This window comes from Natator depressus, chromosome 3, assembly GCF_965152275.1.
Source record: "Natator depressus isolate rNatDep1 chromosome 3, rNatDep2.hap1, whole genome shotgun sequence".
NCBI lineage: Eukaryota > Metazoa > Chordata > Testudines > Cheloniidae > Natator > Natator depressus.
In genome coordinates, this window is record NC_134236.1 from 88,156,927 (window position 1) to 88,182,761 (window position 25,835).

A 25,835-nucleotide genomic window follows, 5' to 3' on the forward strand; every position below is an offset into this window, starting at 1 on the left:
GTTTAGACAGCAAAGTGGTAAAAAAATCCAAGTTTAATAGGAGGAGACATCTCTAAAATAGTCAGTGTAGACTCAGCCCAGATGTGGCTTTATTTAACATCTGTATTATAGCATGGCCAGGCCATATTACATAGCACAAACCTATTTTCTTCTTTTAAATGTGGAGCCTCTGTGTTAAAAGTGCTTTCTTCCCCTCATGGGCCTGCAATAATTAATTAAAGCTTTGTCCACTGCAAAGTATCCTGAAATCCTAAGATATTTATTTTTATTTGTTTGAATGGAAACAAAATGCCTATTGTAGGACTGACAGAGAATTCTTACAACTAACTTCAACTGATCTAACATCTTAAACATGAAAGCATTTCCGGGGGGCCCAACTGCAGAACTACAAATACCGTGGAGATTTCCAGGCCTAAATATTCTGAAATATGTACAGTATGCCAGAGATGAAAAATGAATAAGAAAATAAGTGCTTTATGGCATTATACGAAGATGCCAAAAAGTACTTTATCCCTTGTCTGGTTTCTTCCCCATCCCTCCAAACAAAATAAAAGATAAAAGGAAAAAATCCTGAATCCCTGACTGTATTATACACCATTCACTACAAGTCTGCAACTGCTAAAGAAAATACTATAAATAAAATATTAAATGAAAAAAAATCATACATTCAGTGTTGCCGTTGCACAAAAGGCTCAAAAGTTGTTCCTCTATGGGGTCTGCCTCGTCTTCAGTGAACTACTTCCTGACGTCAGGAATGCTGGTGTCCCCATCCAGAAGGAGGTTTCAGCATATCCAGTCCATCGAAGGATACTGTGGGGAGATCCCTCTTGCCAACTAGAGGATTCTTGGGAGTCAGGGACCTCTTGCCTACCTAGCAAAGGACCCTGTGGGTGGGTGCCCATTCTGCCAGGTCCCAACCATAATGGTGAGGGCTATGAGCCCTCCTGCTCCCCAGCAAAGTGTTTTGTGCTGGAGGGCTTCCTTCCAGAGTGGCGGCGATGGCAGCAAAAGACACCCCCCCCCCCGAAACAGTCATTTCCTGGGCAGCAGGGGGGCCACCCCTCAGCAGAGCTCTGTAGTGATACCTGAGACTGCAGAACCAGGGACTCTGTGCCTGGATCTGTTCTACTTGGTGAGTAATCTGGTCCTGCTGTCATCAGCAGTTCTGGCTCCACTTCAGAATGAAAGTCCAGAGCAGAGCCAAAGAAAGAGTGGAAAGGCAGCAGTCTGTAGGCTAGAGGGGTTCAAACATGTTTCCATTTACTGTGCACATTTTGAGCCAGCGTTACTAAACAGAGAGGGAAACAAAACCAGGAGGAGGGTGGCCAGAAAATTGTGGGCTCAAAGACAAAAAGTCCTGTAATTTCCCATACTCACATTTTCCAGCCCTTTGTTGACTTTAAATGCATCTACTAAGAGCTGCTAGGCCACTACCCTGCCACGGGACGGAAGTAGCACCATGGAAAATCTCACTGACTCATGCACTGGAAGAAGGTGGAGCATCTCAGCACTGTGGGTTCCTGACTCAGCAGCAGCTGGAAGAGTTATAAAAGGAACTTGAATCATATGTGAAACCAAGCTCTTGGCCACTTGTGATAATTAAAGATCCCAGGGCACTTTTCATGAGGGGAGAGGTATTACTCACAGCGTCTTGGTCAAATTCCAATGCAGACAGATACAAAGTGCCTACCTGAAGTTTCCACCATATTGTACAGTGCATACCCTAAATGATTATATTGTGTTGCTGTCTCCCACCCAAGAAGTGGCTGCAGTGATTGCTTTGCCTACTTCACAGGGAAGTTGTGAGGCTTAGTTAACTAATGTTTGCAAAGCACTTTGCCACCGTCAGACAAAAACCTGTAGTAAAAAAGTAAATGAAGACCAAAAAATGAACAGGAAAATGAGATCTGGGAGGAAGAGAAAAGTGAAGATGCAAGCAGAAAATTTCCTCACCTGTCTGCAGGTCTCTGAACATTCCCATGTTTGGAAAAAGTACCTGAAATATGCCAGAACAGTTGGCCTTGACACTAATTCCAAAATAAGGGGCCTGCTGCTGGTCTCATGTAGGCTACTTTTACATCTAGTTATCTCCATATACTTCAGTGGGGTTATTCCTAATTTAAGTGAGATCAGAACCAGGCTCAAAAGGCTCAGTGTAGGGATAAGTCCAATCAGGAACATAGATTCTGACCCCCCTGACCCTTTGGATTGTGATTAGGATTTGAACCAGACCACCATATCCCAAACTCTTCAAACCCTGGGGACTTTCAGATCCAAATCCAGACTTTGTCGCTTTATTCCATCTCAGGTGAAGAAGTATCTGAAGCCAAACATAGCTGCTTAACATCACGGTTTATAGTTTACATCCCAAACCCATAACTTTGTGAGAGCAACACCAGCTGGGCTTGATTCATCAAAATGTCTTCCTGCTAGGAATACACAATCCGAAACCTCAGAGGGGTTTTATATGGGAATTAGAGAGCACTGTATGCAGACTTAGAGCAAAATTGTCTTCTCAGATTTGCACAGCAGAGCTCAGCTCCCATATTCTGCTCTCCCTACTGGCACAGAACACACATACTGGGGTCTGGTCTACACTAAAACGTTAGGTCGACCCAGACACATCGCTCAGGAGTATGAAAAATCCACACCCCTGAGTGACGTAGTTAAACCAACCTAATTCCCAGCATAGACAATGCTACATTGACAGAAGAATTCTTCCCTTGACCTAGCTTCCACCTCTGGGGGAGATGGATTTCCCATGCCAACAGGAGAACCCTTTCTGTCAGCGTAGGTAGTGTCTACACAGATGCCGCACAGCAGCACAGCTGCAGCTGTGCCACTGTAGACAAGCCGTGGGAGAGAAGAACAACACAGTCAAGATCTGGCATGTCTCTCTAACAGGTGATTCCATAGCAGCAAGGTGGGGTCTAAACAAGCACATAGATGAAGGAGAGTCCTGGTTCTCCATAGAAGGGCCCATCAATTCACACAAGGCATTTTCTAACGAGTAACAGTGACCACTATTTTTCCTGCATCTGCACAACAATAATTAAAAAGCAGCAGCAGAAAGCTGTTTTTTTAAATAGCAGGCTCTTCAGCTACTGCTCCCACCTCTCCTTTCTTTCCCTAGCCCTTATCTTTCAGACACCTTTTCAAATTGTTTTATTATTCAAAAAAAGCTGACGTTTTATGACATATTGAAGGGATATGTAGGAAAGGATATGATCCAAGTAGAGCAGTTAACCAAGCATTAACAGTAACATTTGAGAAATGGCCCCTTATTGTAAAACCAAACACCTTAACCAGCATGATGGACAAGAATTTACAGCATGTATATGAAGATGGGTAGTTAAAGTGAGACCTTAGCATTAATGTCTTTACCTCTGAGACAACATACTTTATGTGCCACCAGTGATGCTCTGTTTGCTATAGTATCTCCTTGTTCTTCCTATTGAAGAGTACTGCAAATAGTCACAAACAATTCTGAATAATCAGTTCACGAGTTACTGTAGACTTGCTTTTAGAGAAGATGAGCCTGTTCCCCCCCGTAGGAGTCAGCACCTCTGTATTAATGCACACATCAGCTTGAATTTTCATAATTGCACATGCATAATTTGTGGTACCTGCACATAAATTATGAACACCTGGGCTATTATATATCATGCTTTCTCATGGCTGCTCCTTCCTTGCAGCATGGGGGCATAATAAATGATACATGTTATTTCCCACTTTAACCATTACGCATAGATGGATGCTACCATGGAGGGGAGGGCTATGTCTGAGAGTTTCCACTATGGCCTAGGGGATTCCTACACATGATATTATAAAGAACAGTGCAAACACATGAGCGCAATGTAGGAATGGGCTCCAGTTGCAAAATTCAAATCCAAATCTGGATTTCAAGCACCCCAAAGTTCGTGGCCAGTCAGAATTTGGATCAGCCAATTTGCCAGGTGCTGACTCTGGTAATCATGCCTACTGGTTGAAGCGTAGGTCACAGCAAGGTATGGGGTTGGGCCTGGGCCCAGGGTGGCACTGGAATTGAGACCCGGAAACAGGCTGGGGTCAAAACTGAGATCAGAGTCCACTGACAAACCAGAATCAGAACCATAGCCAGAGTCCAGGTGTAGGCCAGAGGTCAAAGCTGGGTAGTCAGAGTCTGAGGGTTTGGGGAGGGTTAGTAGGTGGAGGCAAGGCTGGAGAGTGTTGGTATTGGGCTGGAGCAGGGCAGGGATGATACTGGGACAGGGCTCAGGCAAGGCTGGGGAGTGCTGGTGATGGGGCTGGAGCAGGGCAGGGATGATACTGGGACAGGGCTCAGGCAAGACTGGGGCACACTGGTGATGGGCTGGAGCGAGGCCAGAGCAGGCCAGGGACAATACTGGGGCAGGGCTGAGGCAAGGCTGGGGAGGGAGGAGACTGGGAGTCTCAAGAGTCTGTTGCGTGATGAGGCAACAGGAGGGTTCCTGGTGCTGTTGCTCAGACTGATCTGCAGTTTGGTGGGGTTGTGAAAGTACCCCAGCGGCGGCAGGGGAGGGGTGTCATCTGACCCAAGCTCTACTTAGCGATAGGTTGCTGCTGGATGCCTGAGGGCGAAGCCACTGCAGGCTCTGGTGGAGTGGTAAGTCAGTACAGCTAGGTTGCTGCTACCTGACTGCTGACTTACCACAGCACCTATTGAATCACCAGGGAAGGGTGGGCATCCCCCAGCCAAAGGGGAGGAGCCACTGGACCCAGGCATCAAATGATCATGGGGGACAACTAATGGAAAAACAGGGATGGGATTGAGGGTCACAGGGTCAAAGTCAGGGATCCAGAGGACACCAAGCAGAGAACTACTGCTTCTCAAAGGCGGACTCACCATAGGAGCTGAGCCAGCCGTCTTGGTTTGGCTGTGAGTTTGCCTCCCATAATTAAAAAGACCAGGGCAAGTGGCAAAATTCCAGTATGGAACTGGATTTGAATTCTGAACCACCAGCAATGTTTAAGGATCAATGAAGCAAAGGTTTTGCTTCAAGACTCTCTGTAGCAGACGTATACTTTCCACATACAACCTTTCACCAGTAGTACCCACGCACCCTCAACATACTAATGGACTGGATTTGTGGGTGCTTGGATTAAAAGGAAATACTGGTCTTGAGATGAGGAGGAGAAGCAGCATCTCCATCCATTCTGTTTATGCTGATGATGCTCATGCAACCAGTTTCTAGGGGTTCCAAGCTCTCTGCTCTTGGACAAAACTCACTTTTCTATAACTTTGCAGCAAGAAAGAAAACAGAACTGTTGCTGAATATATATCAATATATGGCGTCTGCCAATTATCCTTTGGCATGGGAGCTTGGGAGGAGACTCTGAAAATAGACATGAACGCAGAATATGTTCCTGTCCTCCAGGGCAGGAACCATCTTTCACTTTGTGTTTTGTACAATGTCAAGCACTCTGTCAGTACTTAACAAGTAGTGAATAATAATTGTATTTCTGCAAAAACATCAGACATTGAGGATGCAAACAGTAACAAGCCCTGATTCAAAAAAGGATTTAAGTACATCCTTAAAATCCATAAACTACTCAGAACAGCACTTGGGTGCTTGGGATTTAAGCACATGCCTGAAGTTGATTTTGAGTCATTTCAACAGTGAGGGTATGTCTATGTGGGGACAAAAACCCTGTGGCTGGCCTGGGACTGAAAAATTGCTGTACAGACATTTGGGCTTGTGCTGGAACCTGAGCTGTGGGACCCTGCGAGTTTGAGAACCGCTGCACAGGACTGTGACCCAAAGGCTGAGCAATGATCGGCGTCAGCTTGTCACTTTGGGGCCACATCATCCCCTCCCCCAGCAATATTTGTGGAAGTTGGTCTGGGTAGCTGGAGGCTGAGAAATCCATGAGGATCCAGACTCTTGCAAAACTTTTCTAGGAAGCTGTAAATGGGGCAGGGGTTGCTCCCTGCACAATGCCAGCAGTTCCATGCAGAAAAATTGGTCACCACTTTCCATGTCCTCTGTCATTTGGAGACACAGCGTCAGTGAATCCCCAACAGCAGCTACACTTGAAGAGCCCTTTTCAGATGGTTTCCTCCAGTGTAAAGTGGGAGGAGCACAAAATAGTTAAATGCAACCTAAAAGGTAGTTGACACTTTTGAGAACATAGCCAATATATCTTGCCCACAGTCACAGCAAGTCAGCAAGCTGAGAATTCTAACTTGCAGTCCAAAGTGCAGTGCACAAGATCAAACAGTGTGCCTAATGAATCATAAAATCACTGTGCCAATCAGAAAAGTTTGCTTTTTGCACTGATACAGCCAGGAGATCACATTTAAAATGACTGGAGCTGGAGCTTATTGTTCAGCGATGATACACTTCTGTTAGGCCCTCTGAAAAATACCTACTTGGTGTTTGGGTGGACATCTGCTAGACAACTGGGACCAAACAGAGTAAAAGCCAGGATGTTTTCTAAGACTGTTTACGGCAAGAAATGGCTGATCATAATGCTGGAGATTGTGAGACATTTTGACTGGGGTAATTCAATAGCACCCAGTTTTACAATCTGTTTAGTTGCACCACTTAAACTCACGAGGCATTAGCTGTCAGGAAAGCAAGCAAGCCGGACTCTTCTGCAGGTTTGCTGGCCTTCTACTTCCAGCAGAGCCTTGGTCAGAGAAAGCTTGCCTCAGCTTTCCTTCTGAGTTGGAGTTATCTGGCCCTGTTACTCAGAGATGTTTGTGTTGTGTCTATGTGTAATATTTTAAAATACCCTGTTCATTCTGATGCTCTCATCTCAGCTCTATTCTCCTGGCAATAGCACCTCATGTGTAGTCCAAGCAGCAGATGCAAAGTCCCCAATCTTTAAAATAAAAATCAGAAACAGGAATTATTAGAGAAATGGTCTTGGTGTGTGACACAGGCATATTCAGGTTCACAGATTACAACTATTGAGCTGATAATAATTAGTTTAATTTTCACAGGGAGTCAGACTTGCCTGGCATTGTGTCCATGGCCAGAAATGCACACTCTGAGGTGCTGGGTGTGAGAGTTCAAAACAGTGGTGCAAGTACAGTGGTGCGGTACGCCGTACCAGTAAGATATTTATAGCCAGTATACCGTACCGGAAAGACACAAAAGGAGCAGAACATGGGGCCGCCGGGCGGCTCCATGTTGGCAGCTCCTCCAGAGTGGCTGTACCGCTCCCAGCCCTGCCCCCAGCCCTTCCATGCAGCTGCATCTCCTGTCTGTACAGCAGTCCCGCCAGAGGACAGGGCTGGGGGCGGGGCTGGGGCTGGCATAGCCATGCCAGAGGAGCTGCCGGTGTGGGACCGTGCTCCCTTCACCACTATGGTTCTGGAGAGCCCTGTGGTTCAGAAGTCTCCGAAGCAGTGGTGGAGGACAGAGCCTGCCCCCCAGGGAACGTGGGATGGATCATGGCAAGGGGACGGGGAGAGCGCGAGGCCCTAGGCTGGGGGCGAGGAGGAGTCACGTGGGGGTCCCCCCTTTATATCCCTGTCATGAGTGCAGCACACTGGTAAGAAATGAAATCTACTTGCACCACTTGGTTAAAACTCATACAAATTAGCCAGTCAGCTGCAGGAATAGGAGTATAAAACCCATTAACACTTGATCCTTTCACACGAAGAGGGACTTCGGTTAAATCAGTGTCAAGAAGTTGACTATTTTTTACTTTGATTTTGAAGGATTTTTTTTCTTACTACAGTTCCCTTTGAGGCTTCCCAAAATGTTAATCGGCCATTCTTTGGCTGATTAACAATAGATAACCTCAGTCCTTGCATTCACAGGAAATATGCTTATGAAAAAGAATTCCAGAATGATAGGAAAAAAAGAAAAGAAGCCAAAAAGAAAATAGAACCAATGCGCACCTTTATTTTGGCTCAGTCATTCTGGTCCTATTCTGTGCTGCTAGAATTCAGTCTAAAATGTCCTTAGTTTAACTTGCTTCTACTGGTGTTTGACAACAACTTCCACTGAAATTTTCTTTACTGACTCTACTGCAACACACTTAGGAATGGATCCAGAGGTGAATCAAAGGCTTTGTCTACACTAAGCAGGCTTGGCAGTGCATCTATGTCAGCAAAGCCCTATAATGTAGATAGATACAGTTCTATTGGTATAAAAGTGCTTCTGCCAGTATAGCTTTTTGCAGGTCAGGCTGACTTTCCAATGCATTTTAATGACACAGGGATTTGCCTGTTATTCAGTGTATAATAGGAATAAAGGTATTTATAGATTTATTAAGAGATAAATATGTTTGGATCTTAAATTTCTTGTGTGTAGAAAGTTGGTCCAAAGTGTGGATGAGGGAGTGTATCAGTCATAGAGAGCACTTTAGACCTAGAACTCTTCTATGGCCTTAAGTTGTATAATATGGTCTGTGGTCTCAGTTGTTGACTACACTTTGGCCATGAAGTATAAAGCATTTGGGGATTTTTTTTTGCTAGTGAGTAACTGATTAAACCTACTTAATATATTTTTTTTGTTTGCTGGCATCCGTTTGTCTGTGAGAGATGGTGGGAACTGCAGCCTATGATGTAGATGGTTTGCAATGTCTCATGTGACTGAATAGTCCAATGCGAGATCTTCATGATTTTTGGCAGTTATTGCAAATGCATGTATCTTGGCCGGGAGCTGCTTGCTCCCTACGGGCTCTATACTCTTCAAGCTGCAGGAGCCAGCTCCTGTTGTGGACTTTGATACCCTGATGGAGACAATAGCGCCACTTGTTACTATCACTTGCCAAGATTTCTCATTGGTCAGGATCAATTCCAAATTCCTTCACATCTCGCTTGCAGGGGTCTTTATAGTGAAGCTTGGGACATCCTGTTGTTCTTGTTCCCTCTGATAACTCCCCGTATAGCATGTCCTTGGGTATGCATCCATCTTCCAATCTACTCAGATTCCCCAGCCAGAGCAGTCGTCTTTATTTGAGCAGGGCTGTCACAGTTGGTAAATTTATATAGCTTTAAGTTAAAGCGTGTGCTGGAGGCAATGTTAATCTAATTGCTAATATACTTTGTTTTCAGCAATCTGATTTCAGGTTACTAGAACTCCAAGGTAATGGATGGATGTGTCCAAACCCAGATACATCTGTTTTACTGTTTATCAAAAGAGGGAAGTTTGCTTTGGGGGCAGCTGCTTAGTGCACCTGGAGGGCTTATTCAAAGAACTGGTCTAATTTTATCTCTTTACATAGATATAATAGTCGGACAATAGCCCTTAAGTTTCAAAGCATTGCCCAAGGCTCAGGCACATACAATGTCCAGCAATAATCAATGGGATTTATGTAGCTGAAACATCGTGCAGCACTGAGAAGTCTCCCAGCCAAGAGGCCTATTTTAATAGAAGATGTAATGCTGTTGGGAGTATCACAATGGGGGAAAAGTTGCAGAAGCAAACAGCAACAGCCGCACGCATTGGCTGCCTAGAGTTCTGCTGACAGAGGTGGTGGGAGCAACGTAGTTGAGTTGGTCATCAACTCAATCTGGCAGAGTTTGTAATTGTCAAATTATCGAGGCTCTGCAACCAATCAAGGCAATTCTAAGAACGTTCAGGATGCTCACATTTCTGTTAAGAGGAGGACAGAGTTTCCCATAAGGGGTGAGAGACTTTACTCAGGTGACTTTTTCCAACCCGACATGGAAATTTCTAATTCCCTCAGAATATATATACACAAACGATGACTTTGGATAGTTCTCTTTTGGGGGGGGAAAAAATCAGTTAAATACGCTATTAAAACAGGTTTATTGAGAGTCGTACAATGGAGCTGAAATTTGAACTTGTGTATTATTTAGCAAGTTGCACTTTAGTATTTATCACAGCCACCTCTTTTTAGGATTTGGTACACCCACAGATGGATTTCTCTGCAGTCTCAGACAGATTAGGAGGTGAAGGTTCAGGAATCGGGGCACAAAGTTAAGCGGTGACAAGATGTCACATCATTAACATCTGCACTCCCAGAGAGCAGATACCAGAAAAGGTATGCATTTGTGGACACATATATTAGGCAGATAAAGGCTGCTCTGCAAGCGGTACTGCCTGCACTTTATTGGGAATTTAGGAGGAAGACATCTCACTTGAAGTTAATGTGAAGAAGGCATGTGAGGTAAAATCAACTTTTTACTGAACATGTGCTCTACCACCTGCCCTGTAGAGGGAGAAAGCCCATAAAGTATTGAGATTATGGGGAAAAAAAAAAAAACAGGAAATTCAAGCCTTAGACTAGTAACATCACCAATGTTCATGGGGGAATGGCAGCTCAAAAGGTAGTTATTATTAGGAATAATACCATGGTAAAAGCACCTCAGGTTATTCCAACCACAACTGGTATGGGGCTGACATGGAGCTCTAGGTCTGGAGCTAATATTTTGAAGTGCAACTAACAAAATACTCTGTAGATTTTTAATTTAACAAAAGCAATGCTACAGGCACCAAGTGAGCAACTAACACTTGTGTCTTTGGGCACTGGAAGCGTGGCCAGGTAAAGCCATTTTTGAAGCTCATAACTTGTTATGGGCACTTGGGACACTCCTTACACAGAGCACCACCCGTGTTTGAGGGGCAGGGACATGCTGCTTTGCATATAGGTGAGGTATTCAAATCTTTGGTATCAAGCATTCCTGTTTGGAAATGGTTTCTGGTTTGCTTCATTGGCACAGTCTGGCCTGCCTGCTGGCACAGTCTGTTTGTTTTGTAGAACTGTGTGATACAATAAAAGCAGTATCATGAGTACTTCCTGTTTCCCTCCTTCCTACCCCCATTTAATGTTATGTAAATCAAATTACTACCTTACAGTAATGGCACAATGCTGCTGAGTTCTTTGGGGGGGGTAAGGTAGGAGGACGTGTGGACATGCCTGCATTAATGTACTCATTAAGTCAGTAGTTGGCAGACAGGAAAATGGTTGTCATGAGAGCTGATAACAAACTTAAACCTGACAGGCTTGTTTTCAAAAATCATCCAGTCACTCTGTTTACTTAGGCTACCGCATGTAGCTCCAAGCTACTGTCATCTCTGTTTATATTGATCTAGCTGCATCACCAGTTTTTTGCTTTGATAATCGCCTCATATGTTTTACATTTCAATGGATCAAGAGGTGTCTGTAACAGAAGTATATTTACCAACACATGGCTTCGCACAGATAGCAACGGCAAAGGGTCTGACAAGATGAGATACGTTATGCATGGATTTTAACTTCACAAGTGATTTAAAGAAAAAAAGTCAGTGCTTAGCTCGAAAGTTATTGATAGTTGAATTAACAGGTATTACATAAATAAATGCATATTATATTTTTTTAATGCATTTTCAATGCAGTTGGAGGAGGAGGGCTTGTATGCAAGGTCACAGTTTCAGTATCTCCATTGCTAGCACAGTATCTCTCAAAACAAGGGTTGCTGCATTACCTATGCATCCGATGAAGTGAGCTGTAGCTCATGAAAGCTTATGCTCAAATAAATTTGTTAGTCTCTAAGGTGCCACAAGTACTGCTTTTCTTTTTGTGAATACAGACTAACATGGCTGCTACTCTGAAACCTGCATTACCTATGCTTCACTACAGCAGTAACCAATAAGCTTGGACCAATAGATGGAACATCTTATTCTTGGACATGAAAAAAAAAAACCACCACAAAAAACCCCCCAAAAAAACAGTTCCAGCAGTTAAGGAGAAGGATTTCATTATAGACCATCTAATCTAAAAGAAATCCTTTGTGAGGAACAGAGGATTGTAATGATCCCCATAATGGCTCACCAGCGGTTAAACCCCAGACCATCAGCATATAGGTCTCTATCACTTGAACTAAGAGTAACTCTGTTATCGGGTAGCAGTTCTAGGTTCTTATCCTCTATGTGCATCAGTCACTAGAGTGGGTAGAACACATTTACCCAGTGTGTTACATATTCCCCTGTCAGGGGAAGTTTGTCCCATGCATATGTGAGCCACAATAGATCAACTCCTCCTATGGCCACCACTTTCTGTGTTAGATCGATCGCATCTCCTCTATCCACTTCTCTCCCTTATCATAGCATCTGAGTGCCTCAGAATCTTTATTGGATTTATCCTCACAATACCCCCTTGAGTTAGGAAATTATTATCCCCATTTTACAGAAGGGGGATACTGAGCCACAGGTGAAGTGATTGGTCTAAGGTCACACAGGAGGTCTTTAGTGGAACTGGGATTTGAACTCAGGTCTCAGGTTAAACCCATAATCACTGGATCATTCTTCCTCCCCACTTTTATAATGATTCCTCCCAACAGCAACATGGCTGAGGGCAGCAAGTGGGGGCGTGGCCTCAGCCAGAAGAGGCAGGGCAGGAGGCTAGCCTCCAAAGGGAAATTTCACCCACTGCCCATGACCAGCAAGGGTTAAACCTGGGACCTTCAGAACCAAAAGCACAGGCCTCTACCACTTGAGTTAAAGGAGTAACTTTGTTAGCTAACAATTCTTGTCCACTGGTGATCAGCCACAAAAGACATGTAACACTTAACCATTATATACAGATTGTAGGAGAGCTCAAGTCCATCAACCTTCCAACACCAGCACAACAAAATATGAGGCATGCTTTTGTATGCTGGTCACATGGTATTTGATATTTCTGCGAGGAATTCTAAAAACCCCATGTCATCTTCACTGCACCACTCCCCATTCCTATTTCATCAATAAACTTCTATTTTCTTCCATCCTCAGCCACACTCCAGCCATGATTAAAATGCCTCCACCAGAAGGAAGAAACCAAATTAAGGTCTTGTCTCTATTAGTGTGGTAATAAAGCTGCGGGGTAGGTTACGCCTTCCTCTGCAGTGTGAGGCATAGGCCACTTGCTGGTTTGAACTATAGAATATGCTGGATTCTATATACCTTGAAATCTTTAAATCAAGATCTGAGGACTTCAGTAACTCAGCCAGAGGTTATGGGCCTACTGCAGGAGTGGGAGGGTGAGGTTCTGGGGTCTGCAATGTGAAGGAGGTTCAGACTAGATGATCATGATGGTCCTTTCTGGCCTTAAACTCTGTGAGTCTACTCCATACCTCGTGCAATCAGTATCAGAAGCTATATTCATCTATAGCTGTAGCTACAGCAACAATTTCTAGATTACAATGACAGGAAATAAATGGTGATCACTAAGCTTTTCACAACAGTCAAGTGTTGTTAACGCCAGTGTCCTGGCCAGACTCCAGACTGGTAATTACATTCTGGCTGACCTAAATTCGTTCCCCCTGTAGTTTCAATTAGATAAGTTATTCTCAGGAGGGTAAGTGAAAAAAAAAAACACATTATGAGCAGTAGCTAGAGATGCTGGCATGAAATGGCTTTCATCCAGAAGGTTCCCAATGTATTTTGCATACTGCAGGCTCAGTTTAGTCCTAAGTAATGCCAGATTTCACAAGCATAACTGAAGATGCAGGATTGACAGAGAGGTTAATGGTGGAAGAAGTGGCCATAGAATCCCCACTCCACCAGAAAGCTTGGAGGTGCTCGGACCCTCGTCAAAGTGGATGGTGCTGGTGAAGGAGGGAAACATGCCCAGGCAAAGTTGTAGTGTATCCCCTGGATAGTCTCTGCCAGCAGGGCTCCTCTACAGCCCTGACAAAATTAAAGCTGTCTTCCCTTGGTGAAAACACCATAGTAGTGGCTGAATAATTCCCATCTATACAAAGCTTTATTTGCCATTGCTAGCACTCGGGTAGGGAGTGACAACCTATACCAGCAGGAGAAACTGTGCATCGAGAGATTCTAAAAAGGATTCACCATAGTTGAAGGTAGGTGGTATTTGCATTCCCCCAGGGGTTCTGCCATTAGTCGGCAGCTTTGACATGCAGCTGAACGACAGAAACTGGGAGATGTACTGAAATGGGGATACAGTCCCACCCACCTTCCTCTCCAAGAGTCGCCATTTTCAGGGCTATATTGGCCCACTCAGAGCTGCTTGACAGACCAGGACCTATAGGGGTTACCTATAATGTTACAACCCCCACTAGGTAGATTTCTACCAGTTGGGAGCTGTATCTTAGGTTATATAAGTGGCAGTTGGCATAAACAGAGGCTGAATGGATCTTACAGCTTGTAAAATATAATGAGATCCAGCTGTATGAAAGATACTGCCCAATTTTTTTTCAAAATGGCTGCCAAATATTAGGCTCCTAAAACTGTATTTAGGTAGCTAAATAAGTGATCTGATTTTTAAATGAAAGTTATTACAAGTAATAGGGCTGTCGATTAATTGTAGTTAACTCACGTGATTAACTCAAAAAAAATTAATGATTAAAAAAATTAACCACAATTAATTGCAGTTTTAATCGCACGGTTAAAATATAGAACACGAATTTAAATGTATTACATATTTTTGGATGTTTTTCTACATTTTCAAATATATTGATTTCAGTTACAACACAGAACACAAAGGGTACAGTGCTCACTTTATATTATTTTTATTACAAATATTTGCACTGTAAAAATAATAAAATAGTATTTTTCAATTCACCTCATACAAGTACTGTAGTGCAATCTCTTTTTCATGAAAGTAAAACTTACAAATGTAGATTTTTTTTGTTACATGTCTGCACTAAAAAACAAAACAATGTAAAACTTTAGAGCCTAAAAGTTTACTCAGTCCTACTTCTTGTTCAGCCAATTGCTAAGACAACCAAGTTGGTTTACATTTACAGAGATAATGCTCCTTGCTTCTTATTTACAGCGTCATCTGAAAGTGAGAACAGGCATTCGCATGGCACTTTTGTAGATGACATTGCAAGATATTTACTTGTCAGATATGCTAAACGTTCATATGCCCCTTCATGCTTCAGCCACCATTCCAGAGAACATCCTTCCATGCTGATGACACTCGTAAAAAAAAAAAAAAAAAAAAAAAAAAAAAGTGTTAATTAAATGTGTAATGCAACTCCTCAGGGGAGAATTGTAGGTCTCCTGTTCTGTTTTACCCACATTCTGCCATATATTTCATATTATACCAGTCTCGGATGATGACCCAGCAGATGTTGTTAGTTTTAAGAACACTTTCACTGCAGATTTGACAAAACACAGAGAAGGTACCAATGTGAGATTCCTAAAGATAGCTACAGCACTCGACCCAAGGTTTAAGAATCTGAAGTGCCTTCCAAAATCTGAGAGGGATGAAGTATGTGGAGCATGCTTTCAGAAGTCTTAAAAGAGTAACACTCTGATGCGGAAACTACAGAACCTGAACAATCAAAGAAGAAAATCAACCTTCTGCTGGTGCCATATAACCCAGGTGATAAAAATGAACATGTGTCGGTCCACACTGCTTTGGATCATTACTGAGCAGAACCCGTCATCAGGATGGACGCATGTCCTCTGGAATGGTGGATGAAGCTTGAAGGGACATATGAATCTTTAGCACATCTGGCACATAAATATCTTGCGATGCCAACTACAACAGTGCCACATGAACGTCTGTTCTCACTTTCAGGTGACGTTGTAAACAAGAAGTGGGTAGCATTATCTCCTGCAAATGTAAACAAACTTTATTGTCTGAGTGATTGGCTGAACAAGAAGTAGGACTGAGTGGACTTGTAGGCTCTAAGTTTTACATTGTTTTAGTTTTGCATGCAGTTATTTTATGTACATAATTCTACATTTGTAAGTTCAACTTTTATGATAAAGAGATTGTACTACAATTCTTGTATTAGGTGAATTGAAAAATACTATTTATTTAGTTTTTTTACAATGCAAATATTTGTAACCAAAAAGAAATATAAAGTGAGCACTGTACACTTTGTATTCTGTGTTGTAACTGAAATCAATGTATTTGAAAATGTAGAAAATATCCAAAATATTTAAATAAATGGTATTCTGTTATTGTTTAACAGCGCAATTAATCATGATTAATTTTTTTAATTGCTTGAAAAGCCTAACTAGTAATAATAGTAGTGTAATATTACACTTACATGTACAGGCCCCAGCCAAGACCAGGGCCCCATCATTCTGGTTGCTGAATATACACAGTTGCTGGTACATACTAAATAATTGTAATCTCTGTGGCAGACATTACAATCTAAATAGGCAATACAGGCAAAGAGTGGGGGGAAAACAAAGCCAAAGGGAGGTGAAGTGATTTGCCCAAGGTCACAAAGCTGGTCCATGTCATAAGGAAAGGACTCCACAAGATGGGTGGAGACAGGCCATTTGGAGGAGATGTTTTAAATTAACTTTGATTGGCTTCAATGGGACCAGGACATCACCTTTGGTCTCTTTGTAGTGCCTTCAGTGAACAACAATATAGAAGAAAGGACTCTGAACCTTTTATTTTTCTTGTTTTCCTTACTACTCAAAAAGACAAAGCATCCAGATTGCACTTGCACTTCTGTTCTTCAAAAAGAGCCTAATCCACAGCCCACTGAAGTCAATGGAAAGACTCCCATAGACTTCAATAGGCTTTGAATGTGCTCTTCTTCTAGACAGTTCCACAGTGCTTCTAGAAGCAGGTAATAAAGGTAGCAGCTTGCCTCAAACTCAGGCTTGCTTAATGTTACAGAACTCACAGAGCCAATGCCAACTGGGATTCAGAGTAGCAAGCCTTTTCTCCTCTATTATGTCTGAGAGCTACTCAGTTGCGGTCAAGAGTCATAGAATTTCCAGAGCAATGCACATGGATTTAACTGTACAACTTACATCAGTGGAAGTCATGTGGCTAAATTCCCACAGACCACTTGATGAGTTAGCCAGGAATGAAAAGGCTCTCTTTTCTGTTATCTAACTGGTCTCCAATGATTCATGTAAAAATAAATCTCAAAGACTCTGAGGCATTTTCTGAAATTCACTTAAAACTTAATAGAGTGGTTCTTACTAGTACATCTCCACAAATGGAGTCACAGACTCCACCTCAGGGAAGAGGGCAGCTGCATAATGCCTAATCAAGTATTGCACTGCTGCTAGCAGGGGAATTGCTCTTTTCTGAATAGTCTTCACAAACAACCACAGCACTTGGGGTGGTCTGCAAAGCTTCCGTGGGCCAGTACAGAAGCTACTCTCTCCAGGATCAAGCTCTGTATTATTCAAAGGTTCTCTTACCCCTTCTGCAAATCAACACTTCAGGTCTCAGTGCACGTGTAGTCCATTATTCCATAATTTTCATTTATATAGCACCATTCAGCTATCTATGCAAAGCACTTTATTACACACACACACCAAAGAAGACACCAAAAGTTATGTGGTTTACCCAAGTTCACGCAGTGAATCAGTGGCAGACCCAAAAAGAGAATCCAGAATCCCTGTTGCCAAACTGATACTGCAACCAGTACACCATACTCCTGCCTCTTTATGGTGAGGGAATAATTCGAATTGGATTTGTTCCTGCCTACAACATAGAAAATAATCTAGTCTAAGGAAACATTTAAATTGCAAATGGAACGATGTACACAACATAGGACACAGCAGAATATAAAGTCCTCTATCAGATTTATTTTCCCAACATAAACATTTATATCATAAGTGTAGTGAGTTTGGCAGGCTCAGCAAAACCCTTGGAGACTGGTCTGCTAGAGCCCATATTTCGTGACCCTCAACACATACACCACAAGACCCACCTGTTTTTCCAGTTTTCCTCGGAAAAGGAAGATATATCGATGGGCAAGGTAATGGAGGGCATTGAGTGGTGCTGCCTGGCACTGGAAATAGTTAGAAGTTCTTTCCTCCTTCATTAAGATGGATGGGTATCTTAGTACAGTCTTGTTTTTTAGCAAAATACACAGCATTTTGGACAACTATTTTGTAAGGCACGCCTGGTTAGGATAGGCACTGTGAATTTGTACATTTATATAAATTAATACCCCTTCACATCACACCATTATATAATCAGTACAATTTGACATCTGTTTGGAATTCAATATTCTTCTGTTTACTGTCCTTTGGAATTCATTATCCAGAGTGGCTGAGTCTGAATAGCAATCCCCATTACCAGTGATAAGATTCAGAAAGGCTTCTTAAAGAAACAAAAACAAGAGGAAATGTGTAAACACATATTTGCCATCGGAAAACATATAATGATGGATATTATTGCTCATTATCTCATTATATTGTCGTGAATTTAATGCTGGTGAAAGATGTTGGCTAGACTGATCTGGAGAATAAAGTCTTCTGTTTCTCCACAAAAACAGACATTTTCCACAGAACCCAGCCAATGGATGTCAACGTTTGTATGGTGGATGCACCTCATCTAGGGGATACAGGGTGGCTAATCTCTATGGCTATTATTTATCTCACCCCATTTTTGTCCTGTACTCTTACTCTTTTCTTTACAGTGTTGCCAATTTTTGAGTTTTTCAATCATAAGTTTTGAAATATTTGATGGGGATTGTTAAAGCTCCAAGTGCTAAAGTCCTGTGAATATGGGGAATCTCAGCTTTCCTTAATTTAAGTACGCCTCTAGCCCTTGTGGATTTGGAGAAAATCATGAACATGTGATCTCACTGCAGCCTACAGTCTCAAAAACCAGAAAGGAAATAAAAAGAGCACCCAATTGTTTTTTTTTTAAATCTCATGATTTTTAAACAAACCTCATGGCTTTGGGGGATTCTTGGACATTTGGATTGGCAGCACTGTAATACCCTCCTCTTTTTCCTCTTGCCTCTCCCATAAATGAATATCTTTGGGGCTTAGTCCTGCACTGCACAAAAAGTAAGAAGTAATAAGCTGAACAGCCAGTGCAAAGCAACCCAATCCCGCATTAATGAGAGAGATGCTGTGACGCCAAGAAGTTTTGCACCTCATTTGCATGTTGAGAGGAACTGTGATAAAGTTCTTTTTTGTAACCTTGACCTACATCAAGTAACTGGGACCAGGAAATAAAGAGCTGTTTCTTATCTGCACTCCTGTGTGTCATACCTTTATTCCATGAAGGATTGCACATAAACCCTTCTCTCTTTAGACATACCCATTTCTTAGCTACACCCCATCCCATTTTAACTTTTGCTCTTGATTACGGATGGCTGGGAACATTCTGACATAACTTTTTTTTTTTTAAATGGAAAATGCTGACTCACCTCAACCCAAACTTTTTGTTGAAAGGTATCAGGTTTGACAAAACGTTCAATGGGAAGATGTCTCGGTGTGTGTGTGTGTGTGTGTGAGAATAGCAAGGTAGTTAGGGCGCTCATGGGGGATGTGGGACACCCAGGATTCAAGTCCATGCTCTGAAAGAGGGAGAGTATGGACTTCTCTCTCTCTATCAGAATTCAGAACATTCTTGTGGGGTGGGGGTTCCACAAAAAAATGTGAAAGGTCTTTGTTTCATTCTGCAGAACAGAAAGAAATGTCAAAACTTCAGAAAGTTTTGTGAAATGGAATTCTTGTTTTCCAGCCACCCCTACACTAAGAATGAGGGAACAGGCATGTACAGGTCCTTACCACTTATTTCTGCTCAAGGCAGAGGTATACAACTCTGTGCCGAGCGCTCAACTTTACTTGTGTACATGCAGAGCCTGTGCTCAAACTTATCAGTGTGCTGACAACTTTCAGGATCAAGAACTTAATGCATAAAGCTATATTTGAGAATGGATGATAACAGCAAAGACAATTTAAAACATGTCTGCTTTTGAATTTTTTCCTTTAGCAGTCTTTTGACTCCCTAGTGTAGAAAGATTGGTGTTTTCTAGTATTATATTGAACAAGCTCCTGTATAAATTTCATATGTAATCATATGATTATTCTTGTTCCTACCTAATGAAGAAAAATCAGTTGTGCGTATATCTATCTCACCCAATGAAATCAAATTGTGGCTATATTAGGGCCTGCTCCTACAAGCTACTGAGCATTCTGAGAGACAATGAACGTGCTCAACCATAACTTAAGTCAAAAATTTAAGTGCAGTTTCCTCTGACCCCAGACTTCCCCTTTGTGAAATTCCCCACTGTGCCCCTGCGCTTGTGACAGTGTAATATATTGCAGAAAACCTTGCTAATTCTCTCTTCCCTAATCCATAAAGCCTGATCGTTCACACAAAAACTAGAGCAAAGTTTGGGAAGCAGAGTGCTGTAGTGAGGTCTAATTTCTCAGTCTTTGTCATGATTGCAAAAGATGTAAAAGGAAATTTGGAGGCCAAATTTTCATAGGGGCTTCAAGAGCCTTTAACTGTGCACATATAGATTTGCAGATAATAGCATTTGGGCATGAAAATTAGTCTTTTGTGCATTTTTATATAAACAAAGGCTTTTTGCATGTATAAATGTTATCATTTTTGCACACAAAAATGATACTTTATATGCATATAATTATCTGAAAAGAGAAAGTGGCCATATTTAGAGAGTGTGGCCATTGCTACTATACTATATTATGAAATACAGTGTAAATAATTAAAATTACATTACAGTTGCCTAAAAGTATATCGTGGGATCCAGTGTACTTCTCTTTTTAAAATTATTGGATTTTAACAATAAGGAAAAAAAAGACTTCAATAACCATGAAGCACCTGAGAAATCTAAGCTTGATGCTGGCTCCAAACCACAGGCTTTCAATGGCCTTGGAGAAGTCAATTAGGTATACATTTTCAAGGCATCCACTATTTTGGGTTGCCTCCATTTTCAGATGCCCAACTTGTGCCGGATTTTTCAGTCTGTTAGTAAGAGCCACAGATGGTCTGAATCACTGAAAAATCAAGACCAAATTGTGTCAGTTTGGGAAGCCAAAAGTTGAAGCACTCAAAGTCAAGGGGAAATGCAGGCCTTAACCTCTCTCGCTCTCTGTTTTCACCATGCAGTGTTGAATTCATGGGACAATGATATGGAATGCCAGAGTATCTTATTTACTGAGGATATATTGTAAAGATGAATTCGTGTTTATAAAGCACATTGACAATGAAATATTATATAGAATATTCTGTACAGTATTTCAGTAATAATATAGAATGTTCATTGCACTATTCTTTCTCTCCTCTGAGGATATTATTTCTAGAGCTAGATAGGAATTTCCTATTGAAATTTTATTTTCCCATGGGAAAATTGTAATTTTGCTGATTTTTTAAATTTTCCATCCAGAAAATCTAAACAAAATATTTCATTTTGGTTCAGGTTGATCTGAATTGAAACATTTATTTGTAGGTCACTTCAATGTTAATCTGTGTCCACCTGAATTGGCATCATGGAAGCTGTAGTTTAGAGGTCTCCTGCCCCCATTATTCTGTAAGGGCTGAGCTCCCTGGCTGCACTGCATCTCCTATGGTGTACCCCCCAATCTCCGCTCTGGTTGAACTGCTAATGTGCATTGTGGCATACATGACCATAATGCACCATGGGAGATATAATCCTGCTTGGGAGCCTGTCCCATAGAAGAGATTGGGGCACGGAGTACCTAAAATACAAGTAACATGAGGTACTGTGGCACTTAAAGGGGATACTGGTTAATGTCAAACCAAACTGAAATGAAGTTTTCAGAATTTTCTGTTCTGAAAAATTACGATATACGATATTTTAATGTTTTATCCCAGTTTGGGATGCAAACAAATTTTGCACTATCAGAGCGTCATACGGGATGGAAAATTTTATTATTTCTTCTTTCCTATTCTAAGAATTATGGAGTCCCCTACTGGATTGATGTTGCTTTGGGTAACACATCAACCTCTATGGTCATATCTTTCCCTCCAGTTTATTCAGGGTGAGGAAGATACCCAGTAGTGAGCCAGCAGATTAAGTGAATGATTAATTACTATTTATGAGTGTTCTCACAGATAGAAAGTATGTTTTTAGCTGTGATAGCACTACGTGCTAGCACATTCAGAATGCCAGACATCAGGGATGACAGGAACTTTAGGGACCTGGTAAAAAAATAGGGGAGAAAAGAGAAAGGATTATGATGAGCATGAAATGGTTAATCATATTTATATAGCACTTCTGCTGCTTATAAAAAAATATTTATATTAAAGACCTGATAGATCACCTTTAAATTGTCCAGTGCACAATGCTGAAATTGCTTACAAAACTACTGATGAAGCTAATTAAGGATGGTGCACTTCATTTAAAGTTACAGATTTAGTTTTGTCACCAGCTTTCCAGGCTCTCTCAAATATCTTCTTTTTCCACAAAGAGAGGGATAAAAACTGAGTGAAAATGGTAAAGAATATTGGATATAAAAAAGTAGAAATTTCAGGGAGACTGAAGAGACTGGAAAGTGAATATATGCAATCTCAATTAAATGGTTGTGCAGCTGGACTTTGAGTGCCAAGTAATTTTAGCAAAATGTTTGCAAAACTGCTCCTGGAGATAGCTTAAAAGATAAGGCTGAAAATGGCTAGTGCTTACTGAACAGATGGAGAGCATACCACTGGATAGATAAGAGAAATAAAAGGTATTCAGAGTGACCAAATCTAAAGCCAACAACTAATCCACCGACTGCCAGCAAAGCAACCAAAAAAAGAAGAAAAAAAACAAACAGTAAAATAATGTCAAAATGAAAATCAAATCTTTGTGCTGAAGAAATTTTGAACCTCTGTCTGCAAAAGTCAGTCCGTACTTGCTCTTTCCACAATGTATTTTAAACATTCCAATTCTGACTAAATATTATCCAAGCACAAATAGCCAATTCACTGAGTCTGAAAACCATACAAGTGCAGATCTTTGATCCATTTGAGACCAATTTGAGGCCTGCAGGGCCTAAAACTTGGAGGACCTGAACTTTATACCATCTCACTGAAAAAAACCCCATCAAGGTCCGGTGTGTTTAATCGAAGATTGAATACACACACGCACACACACACGTGTGTGTGTGTGAAAGGTGGAAAAGCTGCAAGCCAAGATGGTTGCATTTGCTGAAGTGGTGGAATACAGCAAGATTATATTTTGCAATGTAACTCTGGCAAGAAAAATTCATGGCCTTCCCCCAGGTCATTTCATACAAGCATTTCTATCAGAGGTGATGGTCTGGACCAGGGTGGTTCATTTCATAGGGCAAAATGGTATCCACTGTATATTTGGGGTCATGCTACATAGGAGACCACCATTTTATAGAGCACATATTTCTGTATGTGTCAGCAGCTGAGTAGTGAGCAGTCTGGCCTAATGGTTGGAGCAAGAGTTCAGCCTACCAGTTAGAGCTGAATCCAGACCAGGGGGATGCAGGAGTGAAGCCAAGGGTCATGGATGGGAGTCAGAGACCAAAGCCTACGCCGAAGGGTAGCAGAGTCACAGTCAGAAGGTGGAACCTGGTAGTCAGAGGTCAGGAAGGAGCTGGGAGCAGGTTAGGAATGGGTTGAGCAGCCACTGGACAGCTCCTGAGCTTACCTATCAGCCTGCTTCTGTGAGGGCCAGCTGCACTCATTGAATTGCCAGGAGATTGGCTGTGCTAGAGGCTAGACCCCTGACAATATGTGGCCTGCAGAGGTGTCCCCATACAATTAACGTTCAACCCATGGCTCTGAAAAGGTTTCACCTCCTAACGTTCCTACAGTGAGTGAATCCAACTGCTTTACTCTTTTTAACCTGCACTCTGCAAATTGCTCAGCCACTGCAGAGATATTCAGGTTGGGCCAAATCCAAAAGCCATTACTTGGATACAGATTCTTATGCAAAGTAGGGGAAAGGTCTAAGGAGTATTACCCCTCCAACCCCTGTACACACTGTGCGAAGGGCAAGGCAAAACTGGTTCAGTAAGATGCACCACAAAGGGATGTTGTAGCAGCAGTCACTCAGCCTCTGTGTGCCTGGGAGCTCAGGAAGGGGCACTGTATGATATTTGTTCCTTTTAACATGTACAGCACAAACAATACATGCTCTTGAAACTGTTAGCACTAAAACAGCTAATATTATTCAACAAACTACAGCAGCAGTGCTATCCTAAATATGTTACAACATAAAACTTGCTTGTGCTCACATTAGCACTGACTTTTAACAGCACAATAAGCAAAGTTCCATGGAGAACAGTGCTCCCTTACCTCCCTGAAGAGTCAATAGCGTGTGCAACTTGTACCCAAGAAGCCACTTTGGTGGAAAGTTTTTCATATAATCAAAAAAAATTTTTTTTGAGGGTAGGGAGACAAAAATGGCATTTAAATGTAATTGAAATTTTCTCAGAAACATGTTTTTATTTAAGTTGTCTAGGTTTTCACTGAAAACTTAAATGGCTACCCCCAAATTTTGGAGTTTTGCCACCAGTTTTTGGAGAGGGGTGCAGGGGATGGTGGGGAGGGGGCAAAGTTTCACCCCCAAAGTCCTCAAACCAAAACCCTACAATTTTCAAAAACTGAAATTGTTTCTTTTTTTCCCCCCCACTTGAAACCCAAATAGTTTCCAAATGGAAAATATATGTGTGTGTTTTCTTCAAATATTTTCATGCAAAGTAAAATACATTTTTGGCAAGCTCTACACTTTTGCTGGCTATCCAGCAGAGAATACCTATATCCTATCCCTGAGTTTACATAATCCTTTTCATTTCCTCTTTAATTTTTCTGTCTTACCTGCTTTGATTCTTGGCAGCTTTGTGAGCAAAATTCCTCCAGCTGGATGAATTTAGTGCCATGTAGCTTCAAAATGAGACAGTGCTTTTCAGAAATCAGTGAAAGAGAGACAAAAAGAAAGAACTGAAAGCATGATGAAGTCATCTTTGTACTGTATTTTAACCAAACCAGTCAGGAGCACTTTTCCTTAACAGATCCTTTAAGTCAATATTTACATACTTCCCTTTTTGTTTTTATTCTGGAAATAGAACAATAGGGAAGTTGCTTACACAATGGATGGGTTTTTTGTTAAAGAAACTGTGTTACAACAATGCACTTTTGGAATACAACTTAAACTCGTAAAGTATTTTATTGGATTTAAATAAACTCATCACATTCACAATGGAACAGAGACAGGTCCAAGCTGTGAAGAATCAGAATCACATTCAAACTTGTTCAAAGATTCAAAGGGACTCAAATCAGGAGTTTAGGTTTGGAACCAAATCTAGATTATAGTTTCAGTGGGCAAAACTTCCTTTATGTAAAGCAGGATATGGACACGGTGTCGTTTTAATACAGTTAATATGTATTAGTAGTTTTCATATGTCCCAGAAGTACTTTTCCATTTGGTCATCTCTCTCTGCTCCAGATAGGATGGCAATGGTAGGCTGATATTTGATCACAGTAACATTATTGCAAATATTGAATCATATTCTGATCTCAGTTACTCTGGATTTTCATGTCTGTAATTGAGAACAACATCTGGCCTGTTATCTTCACACATTTCCCCATTACCTCTGAAAACCAATGTCAGACTATTTGAGAACTGATTTAGATGTGTTTGAGGGGCTTCAGGCATTTCTGACTATTTCATCTGCCAGAATTAGTCATTCACTGAACATACCCTGCACCACGGAGAAAAGTGTGGACTCTCCTGATAGAATAATGATAAAATACTTAGCTACTACATAATACTTTCTCTCCATAGATCTCAAAGCACTTTAGAAAGTTCCATTATCCCCACTTTGCAGATGGGAAAACTGAAGCACTGAGAGGCAATGTGACTTGATCAAGATCCTACAGATGACAGACCTGGGAATAGAATCCACGTGTCCTGGTCTACTGACACTCTGGGTCATGCTGTTCTCCCACTGCTGTAATATTGTTACACTGTACTGTATATATTGGGGGTGGGAGGGGGTCAGTAACAATGAGGCCCTATATCAGAACTAGAATTAAGTAACAAGGAGAGAGTCAAAGCAAAGCAATCATGACAATTTTATACATTTTTTAAAGACTTTTAAAAGGATTTTAACATTAAATATGCAAGAACTATTTTAAAAAAATAAGAATGATTGCTTCTGAAAGGAGCCAGCTTGACAGCCCCTGGAGACTAGAGTCCTTGATTATCAACAGGAAAAGGACAGCAA

The 25,835-nt window shown here is 41.6% G+C and overlaps 1 protein-coding gene across 1 annotated transcript in view; it reads right to left on the reverse strand.

Annotated features, from left to right (window-relative positions):
• Positions 1-24,496, reverse strand: part of LOC141983950 (myb/SANT-like DNA-binding domain-containing protein 7) — a 58,009-nt gene extending 33,513 nt beyond the window's left edge. Inside the window, exon 1 of the mRNA XM_074946901.1 lies at positions 24,427-24,496. The gene's annotated coding sequence lies outside the window, so the exon portion shown is untranslated. The remainder of the gene's footprint in view (positions 1-24,426) is intronic.
• Between the last annotated feature and the right edge of the window lie 1,339 nt (positions 24,497-25,835).